We start from the raw sequence: 12,650 nt of genomic DNA, 5'->3' as shown, positions 1-12,650 counted from the left end.
GGTTTTCTAATTGTAGGTTGTGCAGGAGAAATCTGGGAAACAATCGGTGATCAGGGGATTTAAGATAAGTGGAGGTGAGCAGGTACAGCAGGTTTCTGTTTTCCTTACTTAACTGTATGTGTTTTGAAAGTACTAATACTTAACTAATCTCTAGAGCCCAAAGACATTCTTGGGTTTACATGGGGGGTTGCTGCAGGGGTACTGCACTATGTGTGGGTTGGAGGTGAGGGTGGGCTGCTGGTTGCAGCTGACCAGGGCTGTTATGCACTGCTGTGTCTGAGATGAAGCTGCAATGAGAAGAAAACGGTGCTTTTCTTGCTCCGTGGGAGTTCTTCAATACTTTGGAAAAGACAAAAGTCAGTTTGATGCTTCTAGGTAACTTTGGGTTTCCAAAACACTAACAGCTATACCAAAGTGTTGAATTTACCATTTTTCCCTCCCTCTCTTGGCAGTAATTGTAGTTATAATGAAAACTACATAGTTAATCTGTGAGTGGTTATTTTCTTTGCTTCGTATTACACAAGTAATCAGATTAAGTGCCAGTTGTTGCAGGTGCTGTTCTTGCAGAGGATGCTTATATGGCTATACTGGATGTGAGATAAGTCCATGATGTTTTATACTAGTTCTGGTACACAGGAACCTTGTACAGAAAGCTGAAGTCACTGCTCTTGCTTACAGAGAATGCCTTGCCATTAGCTTTGCCAAGGAGCTTTTGTAAATGAATGGACTGACAGTTTAAATTCTGCCTGCCCATCTCAACTATAGGAATCTCATGGTCAATGTCTTATTCAGTGGGCAGTTACTGAACTATGACAGGCTGTAAGTGACAAAAATAACAAGAGATGTTATTCCCCATCTAAAACTATGCATCAAGCTTATTCGCAAACAAAGCATATAGTGTTGGTGTGGCTTTATTTAGGTACCATTTTAGCTTCAAGTGTTGAAATGTTATTGTAGGCTGGCAGCTTATTTTGAGTGAAATATTCCTGTGAACTTTCAGTGCAGGTAACGTATTCAATCAAAACTAAGAGTTTGCTGAATCAGGGCCTTAGTTTCTTTCTGCTGAGCAGCATGGAGATCTCACAAGTAGGTTTGTGTTGGCACCTTTTCATTAGAAGCTGTTGTAAACAACAGGTGTGTGCTGTCATACTTTCCTTCAGTGAAAAATAAAGTAACATTTGACCATACATACATTTTTCAGATTGTTTTTAACAAATGTCTCAAAATTATTGTACAGCTATATTTAGACCAGCATATATTTCTAACTGATTGTAAGTTTCCAAAACTTACATTCAAACACATGAATTACACACTATTTTATGCAAATTTACAATATGCTTTATTCTTTAATAAAAATAACATTATTTACTTAGCAGGTACATTATGAGGGAAGTCTGTGTCTACCCTGATTCCATTTAAGTCTTTTGCTTTTTAACACATGGCTCTATCTTCTAAAATACATTTATCTTTAGAGGTGTTGAGTGATGTTTAAGAAGAGAAATGTTTAGAATACTTCAATGATTGACACCATCTGCTTTGACTACAGCTGATTTTTGTAAACCCTGGCTCTGAATGTGTCAGTGTTGAGCAAAGGTAATTTGGCTCTGTGAAGCAGAAAATCAACCTTGAGCCTACTGCAGAGAAACTTAATGTTTAAAGCTAGGCTGCTTCTGGCATTCCTGTCATAAAACAGCAGGACTTGACTTGCCAGCAAGCAAAATGTTCAAGCCTGGCTCATTTGCATCATTTGTAAAAGGTGACCAGTTTCACCATCAAAACAAAGAAATTGCTGATGCAGAAAGTTGAAGTCCTTCTCCAGACACTAGGGAAGGGGAAGGAACTGAAGAGACTGGCATGCATTTGAAACAGGATCTGGTGTTTTGCCTCACTGAGCAGTGATTATGGCAGTGATGAGTAGTATCCTTAGGAAAAATGGAAAACATCCATAGGTCACTCTGAGAGTAGTGCCTCCTGTTTTTTTTAATGGAGACTATAACAACTGCAAAGAGCAAAATAACAGAGTAGAGTAAATTCTCACTGGTTTTCAACATAATCACTATTAGCCAGATCTCACAAATAAGGTGATCAAGATGTCTTCATTTTGTGTTGTGACATCTATGTATGGCCATCTGGAATGCTGCTTGTCTTTCATGTTTCTGTTGTTATTGCTGAAATGCTCCACCCACCACCTTGCTGTGCGTACATCCACTGTTTGGTCTCCATGAATTCTCAGCTAGCATCAGTGAGTGTCAATGCCATTTTTCCCACATGGAGGAATTCAGTGACACACCTTTACTTCATACACACGCCTATGCCATTTTGCCCCTCTGCTGCTGTCTGTCCCATGGCTACAAAATGTAACAGAATGTTGGTGAGAAGTTTCAGCCTCTACTGCCGTACTGCCAACATCTGCCTCTGATATTGTGGGCCAGCATAATAAAACAGGAGACATTACTTTTGGAGCAGCCCCCATATTTAGTAGTAAGACGTAATAACCCAAATGCTGAGGATGAACAAAAATATTAATACCTCGGTAGTGGAGGATCTATGTGAGTAGTGTTACTCCTTGTGTAAAGCTTGTCCCATAGGACAGAAAAGTCAGAGAGACTTTGGACTTCCCTGCTGCTTCTGTGAAGCACTGAATATTTTCTGAATTGGACGTGAAGATTTGATATTTTAATTCCCTCTCCATCCCCTAAATGTCATCAGTGTGAACTGAACTAAGTGAGAAGCAGTCAGAAAACAAGTTTGGGCAGCAAAAAACCTATATCTAATCCTGAATAATTTTTGTTTTACCCTGTAGAAGATGCTTAGGAAATCCTTTTAAGGTGCTTCCTGATCTCTTTGTAGATTCGGATGTGAAAGATCAGAATGGTTAGGAATAGTGTCTGAAATGTAAAACATTGCAAGATTTACTATTTAATGCTTTCCTTCTTAACAAATGCCTATTTAGATCCATTGACCAACTGTGTTGATGAATGAGATGATCATGCAACTCCGGAGAAAAGTGGCCAAGGAAAGGAACACCTTGGGAGAATTCAAAAAATATGTAAAACCCAATTAGGATGGCTTTGAAGCTTCCTTCCCACCCTCCTCCCAACCCTCCCTCACCCTTGGGAAAACTGGAAAGTTTAAAAAAAATAAATAGCAGAAAAGTTTGTGTAAAGCAAAATTCTTATTCATTACCTGTGGTCATTCTGATTTAGATTTCAATTTGGCGCTATAGTGGGTCAGTGTTATATTATTTGTCATTAAAAATGCTCTTTCTGCATTTTTATATAGTTTTCGTGTATGTTGGAGTGCAGTGATTTTTTTTATACTTTTATATCTCATAAAGTGGGATAAGCAGTGCATAAAATAAAAGTTTAGGAGAGAAGGACTATTTTAACTTACAACACTGAACTGGTCACAGGAGTATTGGTATTTCTGCTATATTTATTTCCCCCTCTTTCCCCACTCCTTGGCTGCATAGCTGGCCTGTACTATAAGAATTCAGCAAAGCAGTTATCCCTATTACATATCAAACAACTGAATTCATGGTTCATGAACAGCTTTAATTCTACTATTTACTATTTTGAGAGTTTAATATATGTGTGTATAAATATATTATTGTCCTTTTCATTAGTTTTTGACATTACATATTTTTTAACCAAAATTTTGGAACTTGCTTGCCAGACTTCATCAATTGCACCATTTGTAATGAGTAGTGAAGTAGTTGTTTTCCAATACCCAGACTTTGAATTGGCGCCCACAACCTTCATTATAAAAAACTTCTATTGATGCTTTCACATCAAAAACTAAAGAGAGGCCACAGTTGAACAAAATCGGAGCCTTATTAATAATGACAAGCAATAGCCTTTTATTTAGGTGTCTTATAAATTGCTGGTGGCAAATTAATGTAGTTGAATGTTTTGTTGAATGTATGCTGTGTATGGCAGTCATGCTCATTTAATGTAAGGAAGGAGAATAAAACTCTGTAGGTAAGAGCTGTAAGTTTCACTCGTTATGTGTTATCAGCTTGAATTCCTGCCTGTTCTGAATGCTCGCTACTTCTCAACCTCTCCTCATCGTATTTCAGATCAAATTTTATATATATATATATATATATATATAATTTATTTATTTATTTTTCCTAAGAGCATAATTTATCTAAAGAGGTGTATATCACAACATTGTGTAGTTTGTGGGTTCTCCTCCTATCTGTGAAAATGATGAAGCAATGTCTACAGCTGTAACTACGCTTTTATCATAGAGTCATAGAATTACCAAGGTTGGAAAAGACCTCCAAGATCATCCAGTCCAACTGTCCACCTGTCAGCAATATTTCCCACTAATCCATGTCTCTCAGTACAACATTTAAACATTTCTTGAACACCTCCAGTGTTGGTGACTCTACCACCTCCCTGGGCAGCCCATTCCAGCACCTGACTAGTCCCCTGGAGTGGAAGTATTTCTTAATGTCTTACCAGAATCTCCCCTGGAGCAACTTGGGGCCATTCCCTCTAGTCCTTTCAGTAGTTACATGGGAGAAGAAGCTGACACCCACCTCACCACAACTTCCCTTCTGGTAGTTGTCTAGTGCAATAAGATCACTCCTGAGATTCCTCTTTTCCAGACTAAATAATCCCAGTTCCCTCAGCTCATTCCTCATAAGGCTTGTGCTACAGGTCCTTCACCAGCTTTGTTACCCAACTCTGGATATAGTCCAGGGCCTCGATGTCTTTCTTGTACTGAGGGGCTGACAACACAGTACTTGAGGTGTGGCCTCACCAGAGTTGAGTACGTAGGGATGATCGCCTCCCTGCTCTTGCTGGCAAGACACCTCCAGGTCCATTTCTTCCACACAGTCTTACAGCCACTCTGTCCCAAGCCTGTAGCATTGCCTGGGGTTGTTGTGGCCAAAGTGTTGGACCCAGCACTTAGTCTTGTTGAACCTCATTGCTCTGGCTTCCAGTGATGCAGCCCATCCAGATCTCTCTGTAGGGTTTTTCTTCCCCCAGGCAGATCAACACTTCCTGCCAACTTGGTGTCATCTGCAAACTCACTCATCAATAAAGATACTGAACAGAACAGGCTGCAATACTGACTGCTGGGGAACATCACTTGTGACTCAGCAGCTGGATGTGATTCCGTTCACCACCACTCTCTTGGCCTGGCCATCCAACCAGTTCTTTATTCAGTAGGGAGTGTACATCTCCAAGCAATGGGCTGCCAGCATCTCCAGAAGAATACTGTGGGAGACAGTGTTGAAGACTTTGCTGAAGTCTACAGCCTTCCCTTCATCTACCAGCCAGGTCACTCAATCATGGAAGTAAATCAGGTTGGTCAAGCAGGATCTTCCTTTCATGAACCCATGCTGTCTAGGCCAGGACCTTGAATTGTCTTGCACATGCTATGTGATCTCCCTTAAAATGATCTCCATTACCTTTCCTGGAACCGAGTTCAGGCTGACAGGCCTTTAGTTCCCCAGATCCTTCTTATGACCTTTCTTGTAGAAGGAGTCACATTGGCAAGCCTTCATCCTCTGGAACCTCTCTGGTTGACCAGAATGCTGATAGATGATGTGGCTTGGCTGTCATCTCTGCCTGCTGCCTCAGCACCCTTGGGTGGATCCTATCTGGCTCCATGGACTTGTGACAGTACAGGTGGAGTAGATAATGCATTCTTTGAATGAACTTGATTAGGGAGCTCATGATTCTGTTTTAATCACTTAATAAACCTTAATAATTATACTTCCTGGTCCAGATTGTGCAGGCTGTGAATAGCTTTTCAATTTGAGGTACGCTTTGCATATAACTGAGTATTAATAGTAAATGAGAAATTCTTTGCAATAATTGAACTCCACAAAGTATTTGAGAAAAGTAAATGCTTTCTGTCATAGGTTTGCAAATTTTGCCCACAGGCTAAGTCTTGTAGATATAATTATGGTTTAGGAGACATTTTAAGTGCTAGTTGAACCTTTAACCTGCGTTTCCTCTGGAATAATTACAGGATGTGAAAATGGCTAAATGAAATGCGTATTCATAGAGATTAATAGAATTAGTTAAGCTACTGTTACCTTATGCTTAATTTATATTTGTAGTTACAAACAGACTGTAACAGCATGTGGGTTATTTTCCTATCGTTTCATACTTGCTGAAGTGTTGTCTTATGTTTTTTACTTGCTGTTATGTGAACTGCTTAAAAAAGCATTTTAGAGTCTAGCAGGTAGTTGAATTTCAGACTGGCTCTGTTTAAAACAAAACAGTAGTCTTTGAAGTTCCATCATTATTTTTCTGAAAAGAACAGTAATAGAATTGATTCCATCACCTTCTAAGGAAACAAGTTGAAAGAGAAACATCTTGGTTAGTAGTCCAAACATCAAATGTATTCTGCAAGCATTTGAAATCAAGCTAGAGTCAGCCATAGTGGAGGTAGGAAAGCTAATAAAAATCACTTCTCTGTCTGCACTGCCAAAATTGATTGAAAAGGTAAAAATAAAAGCTGTAAGTATGGAACGAAGTAGAGCATGTAACTTTATTTATATGTTAATAGTACTAGTATTGTTAAGTAAAACATTTAAGTGAGCTGTCTTTTAAAACTGATTTGATATTTTAAAAAGTAAATAATGCATTGTCTTTGTGGCATCTTCAGTTTTGATCTGTGAAGAAAAACACTGTTAAAAGGTTTATTGGCCTCAGTCTCAAAAAATGGATGTATACCAGAAAACTTCTGTTTAGAATTAGGGGAGAACTTGACATCAGCTTATTAGATAATACCGTGGGAGCAACCAGTCACATGTGAGTGGTGTTTAGGTATATTTGTGTGGGGTGACTCTTGATGCTGTCTGTTCCAGCTGCAGTGACTTTAAGCTTTGTCTAGGGGAGTAGGAGTGTACAGCAGTGGTCTCGAGCAGCAGCAGCTAGCCATGGCTCATGGAGATCTCATTGGCTGCCTGCTTCAGCAGAGGTTTTGCTGTAAGGTGAATGGATCACAGTCCCATCCTCTAAATGTTCTGAGAATTCTGGGGCAGTGAACATGCCTCATGGAGCCCCAAGCATGTGACATCTTGGAGAAGCTGGGTCTTTTAGGGCATGGTGGATGTACAAAAAATGTACATATGCACTTAAAAAAACATGTATATATATAAATATATAGAGAAAGAAATGTTCCCAGGCATCTACCTTTCTAAAGGTAGATTTCTTTCTAAACTAAGACAGGGGAGGTTTAGGTTAGAGATTAGGAGAAAGTTTTCCACACAGAGGGTGGTGATGCACTGCAACAGTTGCCCAAGGAGGCTGTGGATGCCCCATCCCTGGAGGCATCCAAGGCCAGGCTGGATGTGGCTCTGGGCAGCCTGGTCTAGTGGTTGGCAGCCCTGCATATGGCGGGGGGGTTGAAACTAGATGATCATTATAGTCCTTTTCAACCCAGGCCATTCTATGATTCTATGATTTCTTTTACAGACCTTTAAAATTCCAAACCAGGCTCACAATAAATCCTCTTTGTAGAAATTTCTTTATTCAGCGATTTTGTTTTGAATGTAGGACTATTTGGGTAAACTTGTTTTCCACTTGCATAATGTACTTTTAGTGAAGTATTTCAGTACTTTAAGATACTGTTTTAATTTGGTTTAGAGTTAATATTTATTTCAGTGGTTACAGCAGCCAGTGAAAAGGAGGATTTGTTTTTTCTTTAAGGTCACTGAAGTATAAATGCAAAGGAGATTAAAAATCAATTATTAAATCCAGATTTCCTTTATTCTCATTTAATTTAAGTTTACCTCTCTTTGATGACTTCCTGTTAAAGTATTACACTAATATAGGAAATTAAAGATTTTCCTTATATACATTTATGTATCATTTGTGTTACAGGATTTCTCATCTCTTTCCTGAAAAATGTACTCAATTAGACTGCTTATAAATTATAGTCTTATAAATTAGTTATATATATTTTTATAAATTATCATTTACAAGAGAGAGATGTCTGGCCAAAGAGGATACATCTTATTTCTGTATACATTATTAATCTTTTATTAATTATACTAGATTTATTTTAAGATAGAAATCTGCCTTTGCACCTTGTTGTAGGGTGCAGGTACCAAAGGCAGATCTGTCATGGGAGATGCAAGTAGGCATGTGGAGAAAGGATCACTAAACATGCAATCCAAATGAAAACAATGTTATAAATGTGGGATGTTTGGCCAAAGGGTGTATGTGTATGCACTGCTGTGATACTGTGATGGCATAAGAGAGTTTATGGGCACAGCTGTGTGTGCGGAGTTGAAACACTTGAGCTGGGAAATCACATACTATGCTATCTTTCCTTTTTGTCTCAGCATGAAGAAATATGAAGACTGGTTGAAGGGAAATAACAAGGGAAATCGTTAACATCAACAAGTGTAATAAAGTGCTAAGAAAAAGGAGAGACCGTAGAACTGGAATATTGACTGTTCTCTGTGCATGTCAAAGAACATTAGAATACCATGCTTAAAGTATTTGGCTAAAACTTTAGAAGTGGTTTTAGGATAGATGTTTCTAAGAATGTATCATTTGAATTAAAATGATGATACATCTAGTATTTATCGGAATATCAGTGCCTTTTGAAAATGTGTTCAAACTTCTTTCAGAATGTTTAAAAGTGTAGAATTAGCAATTATTAGCCAGTTGTTGCACTTCTGGGAATTGTGAATTTCTGGAAAATGTTGCTCTATTTTCTAAGAAGTAAAGTTCTGCTCTGTTTGGGGGAATTCATCTGGAAAAAAAGGTGATGGGGACCATCTGTGGAATTCCAAGTATGTGGAAAACCTGGAACAGAGATGGACAAAAACTACGTTGGGAGGCAGAGGATTGAGGATAGGTCACTTTGGTAACCTTGCTTTGAGGAAAGGTCTGCATGCAAATACTGACCTATCGACCCTTAATTATTCAAGGGTAATGTTATGCGATCTTCGTGACTAAGTGGTAATTCCATGTCATAATGTTTCTAATCATTCCCAATTTTCATACTGTTTCCATGTATGTTTATTTTTTTTTTTTTTAATGTGTATGCGACGGACAGAAGTGGTGGCTGTTATTTAGTACGAAGCCGCTATAGCTCAAGATCATTCAGCTCTGAAGTTTACAGGTGAAAGGAAATGCTTGGAGATTCAGTTCACAAATTACTTTCTACTGCAGTGTATTGGCAACCTACTTCATACTGTGCTGAGGTGGATATTTTCCATTTGGAAATTTCTGTTTTCCCTTCAGTTAACAAATTACTTAGTACTCTCCTTCCTCCAGAGCAATGAAGGCTGTTCAGACGGATGGAGACATGACAGTCATTTCTCTTGCATCTTAGTGTGGCAACTGGATTATTACATTTAAGACAGGACTTCTGTCCCCTGCTTCTCCCTAGTTCACCCCATTTTATTTACAGTGTGCAGTGAATAGGTCTTTTAAAAGAAAGCACAGAGCACTTTCTTGTATGAAGTTTACAAACAGAAGACTGCAGATCTGGTTCTTTTTTTTTTTTAAATGGTAATAGCATATCATGTTGTAAATAAGGGAGGTTTAAGAAATTATTCTGATTTTTATGGAGAATTCCCTAACTTCCTTACTTCTCACTACATCAGCTTAATAAGACCTTTAATTCTATCTCCTGTGGGTTTTTCTCCCCATCTATTTCCTTTTTTAGCATTATTAAAACAAACAACAACAAAAAATCAACAGATACTGAAGTTTCGTAACATTTTTGTAACCATTTCTCATAGATGTTTCTTCCATGCTGGGGGTATCATATGCATGGGTACACATTTTAATTTATTTCACTGCTGATGAAATCGTGTTATTTTAAAGGAAAAGGTTGTGAATTTACAGAAACATCCCTGGAAGGGATTTTAGGTGGCTTATTGGGTAATATTAGTTTTAACCTACTGTCTGAATATCAAATTACAGATTAAGCAGTAAAGGTGGCTCTTCCAGGAGACCTTATACATATGTTGGGTAGATTGCAAGTTTAAGCACAGGGCATGTGTTTGGAAGAGAAACCGTTGACACATTTTTCAGTTGGCAGTGCACATATCAAGTACTCTTTTGTGCTTTAAATATTCTTAAGTGCTTTAGCCATCAACAACCCATAATTCCATGTCTGTCTTCTCAAATGTGCCTTGGTGTAGGTATTGAAGCCATTTTCTTAGAGCATGTAATACTCTGATTTTTGGTATGTAACTATTGCTTTTTCCAACATCTCTATTAAAAGTGTCCATAAACTCTATGTGGAAAATGTAGTTGCACTGTCTCGGCATTTCTACCAGTAGTGCCAGCCGGTCTTTGTGTAGAGAACAGAATAGGTCTTTTGAGTCTTGTCTGTGTCTGAGACTGGAAATAAATCTTCAGTTGTTAAGTGTAGGTGGATGCCACAGTTACATTTTTAACCTTATTCCTCTGAAATGTAACTTTGTGGTCTTCCCTTAAACTTACCTGCCTCAAACCTACCTGGGTAGTTGCTTTAAGAAGTGTAAACAGGTGACTCACAATGTCAATACACGTGGTTTTTGTAGTACCTTTTTTCTATCACTTCTCCACGAAAAACAACACCGGAGTGTTTCAAGACTGACTAGAATACAGCGTTCCAATATTGACTATGCTGATTAGTCTCTATAGAGTCATGTAAACCTGGGGGATATTTGTTTGTACTTGAACTTCATAGAAAATACTTAAAGGTTGACTGTGTTTTAAGCAATTACATTTATTTACGATCCTGGTTTCTTTTCCATGAAGTGGGAACAAATACGGTGTTACTGCATTTCTTCTGATAGGAAGGCATTGAAACCCTTTGAAGTGGAGTGGATTATTAAGTGTGTATTGAAGCTGTTCATCAGCCTTTTGAAAATCAAAGTCTTACGCAGTTGAGAATTTATAGAATTTATGATTTGCTCTTAAAGCAAAATAAAGCAAAATACTCTCCAAAATCTCAAAACGAAACAAAAAATCAATTATAATGCTAAACAGTGGCCTCCCTTGTCATCTCATTTGTTTATAATTATTTAATTCTGGGATAAATCTGACCTATTTTCCTCAACTATGCATTCAACCCAGCTTCTTGAGCTTCTCTGCTTACAGACCAGGGTAAAAGCATGTGGGAGATAGCAGATAAGTGGAAGCCACTGCTCTGGACCCTTTCCCACTGGTATGCTGGGTAAGTAGTTAATTCCTCTGTGGAGACAAGAGGAACAGCAATGACTTCATGATGCTGTGAGTTGTTCTACTAGAGAGGTGTCCCCATGCTTCATGTGCAGTTCAGGAGGTGGATGAATGACTGGATGAATGACAAAAGGGTTGCAAGAGCTTTGCACTCCAGTCCTGCTGCTTGTCAGCTGCTGTTTAGTTGCTGCATTGAACCTACAGGCTACATGGGGGAAGCAGAGGAAGCTTTCTTGTGGCTTGCAGTATTTCTGCATGCATAGGAACAGTTGCAGCATATACTGAAACCCAGTGCATTCTGTGTCTTTAACAATGAGAGTGTAGCTGCCTTTCAGATTGGAATGGTAGTTTAGTCTTGCTGCACCAAGAAAATATTTGCATGTCCAAAAGACATATGTATATATATATATATATATGCGTGTTTATATGTAGGTATATATACAAACATACATATAAAAGTATACACACACATATATAATATATTGTACTTTCCTTGAAAACAGGTGGATCAAATTTCACAGTGGATATTTAGCTAGATGCTTGTCCTAATGTAGATCCGAAATGGCTCAGTGTGTAAATGGCTGGATAGCATGGAGTGTTGTGCATAAAAAGCACATTAACTGTGGATGTGGGAAAGTATGAGTAAGAATGAAGGGACAAACCAAAGCAGACAAAGACTTCATTGCATAGGAGATCAACCTTAATTTTAATGCCTACACCTTGGAGAGTCTCTCAGACAACTTGCAGCACTATAACTACAGAAAAGCTGAATAGAGCATTACTGAAATGGTTTGAAATTCAGTCTATGGCAAAGTGGCAGTGGTTTTATTTCTGTAATGATAAAAGAATGTTGTAGGAAAAGACTCTGTATTTTCCTGGTAACATAAACATTGGGAGCCTTAGGGTACCTGGGAAAACTATGGAGGAAATTTATTCTGAGAAGGCAAGATAGTGGTTTGCCAGTGCTGTGAGCTGTAGTTTTCCCTTCTGTTTGATACTGCATGGGATATAAGACTTCACGGTTTGCCACTGATGACTGCTTTCCTGTGGAACCACTGTTTTCCAAAGTCTAGTTTAGATTCTCCTCAGCAGAAGATTTATTTGTGCCTTCTGGTTGTTCCTTCTTATTTATATATTTTTTAATTTGGAGTCTTTCATTTGTTTCATTGACATTCCACTATAAGATTGCAAGATTGAAGTGGTGTTGTAGAAATTTTGGATGATTCTGTCCTACATGAAGAATGAAACGATTTTAAAAACAGGTAGTTTAAAAGGGGAGGAAAAGTGGATTTAATACAGGTTGTAGTAGTACTACTAAGGTTGCTAATTCTCATTGAGAGATTGAGCCTCTCATTGAGCCTCACAGTTTGTTTAGAAAACAGAAAGAATCTTTGCTCTTGCAGCAAGTAGATAACGATGATATACTGATCTCTTTATATCAGGTAGATAAGGAAGTTCAGCTTGAATCAGCTAATTTTGTGAAATCAT

General features: G+C 38.2%; 1 protein-coding gene across 3 annotated transcripts in view; it reads left to right on the top strand.

Annotated features, from left to right (window-relative positions):
- BMPR1B (bone morphogenetic protein receptor type 1B) overlaps positions 1–12,650 on the top strand; it is a 233,994-nt gene that overhangs the window by 33,989 nt on the left and 187,355 nt on the right. Inside the window, exon 2 of one of the 3 annotated variants that reach the window (XM_072334641.1) lies at positions 17–74. The exons of the other annotated variants lie outside the window; for them this stretch is intronic. The gene's annotated coding sequence lies outside the window, so the exon portion shown is untranslated. The remainder of the gene's footprint in view (positions 1–16; positions 75–12,650) is intronic. 3 annotated transcript variants of the gene reach the window in all.

This window comes from Excalfactoria chinensis, chromosome 4, assembly GCF_039878825.1.
Source record: "Excalfactoria chinensis isolate bCotChi1 chromosome 4, bCotChi1.hap2, whole genome shotgun sequence".
Taxonomy (NCBI): domain Eukaryota; kingdom Metazoa; phylum Chordata; class Aves; order Galliformes; family Phasianidae; genus Excalfactoria; species Excalfactoria chinensis.
This window is presented reverse-complemented; position numbering and strand designations above follow the sequence as displayed.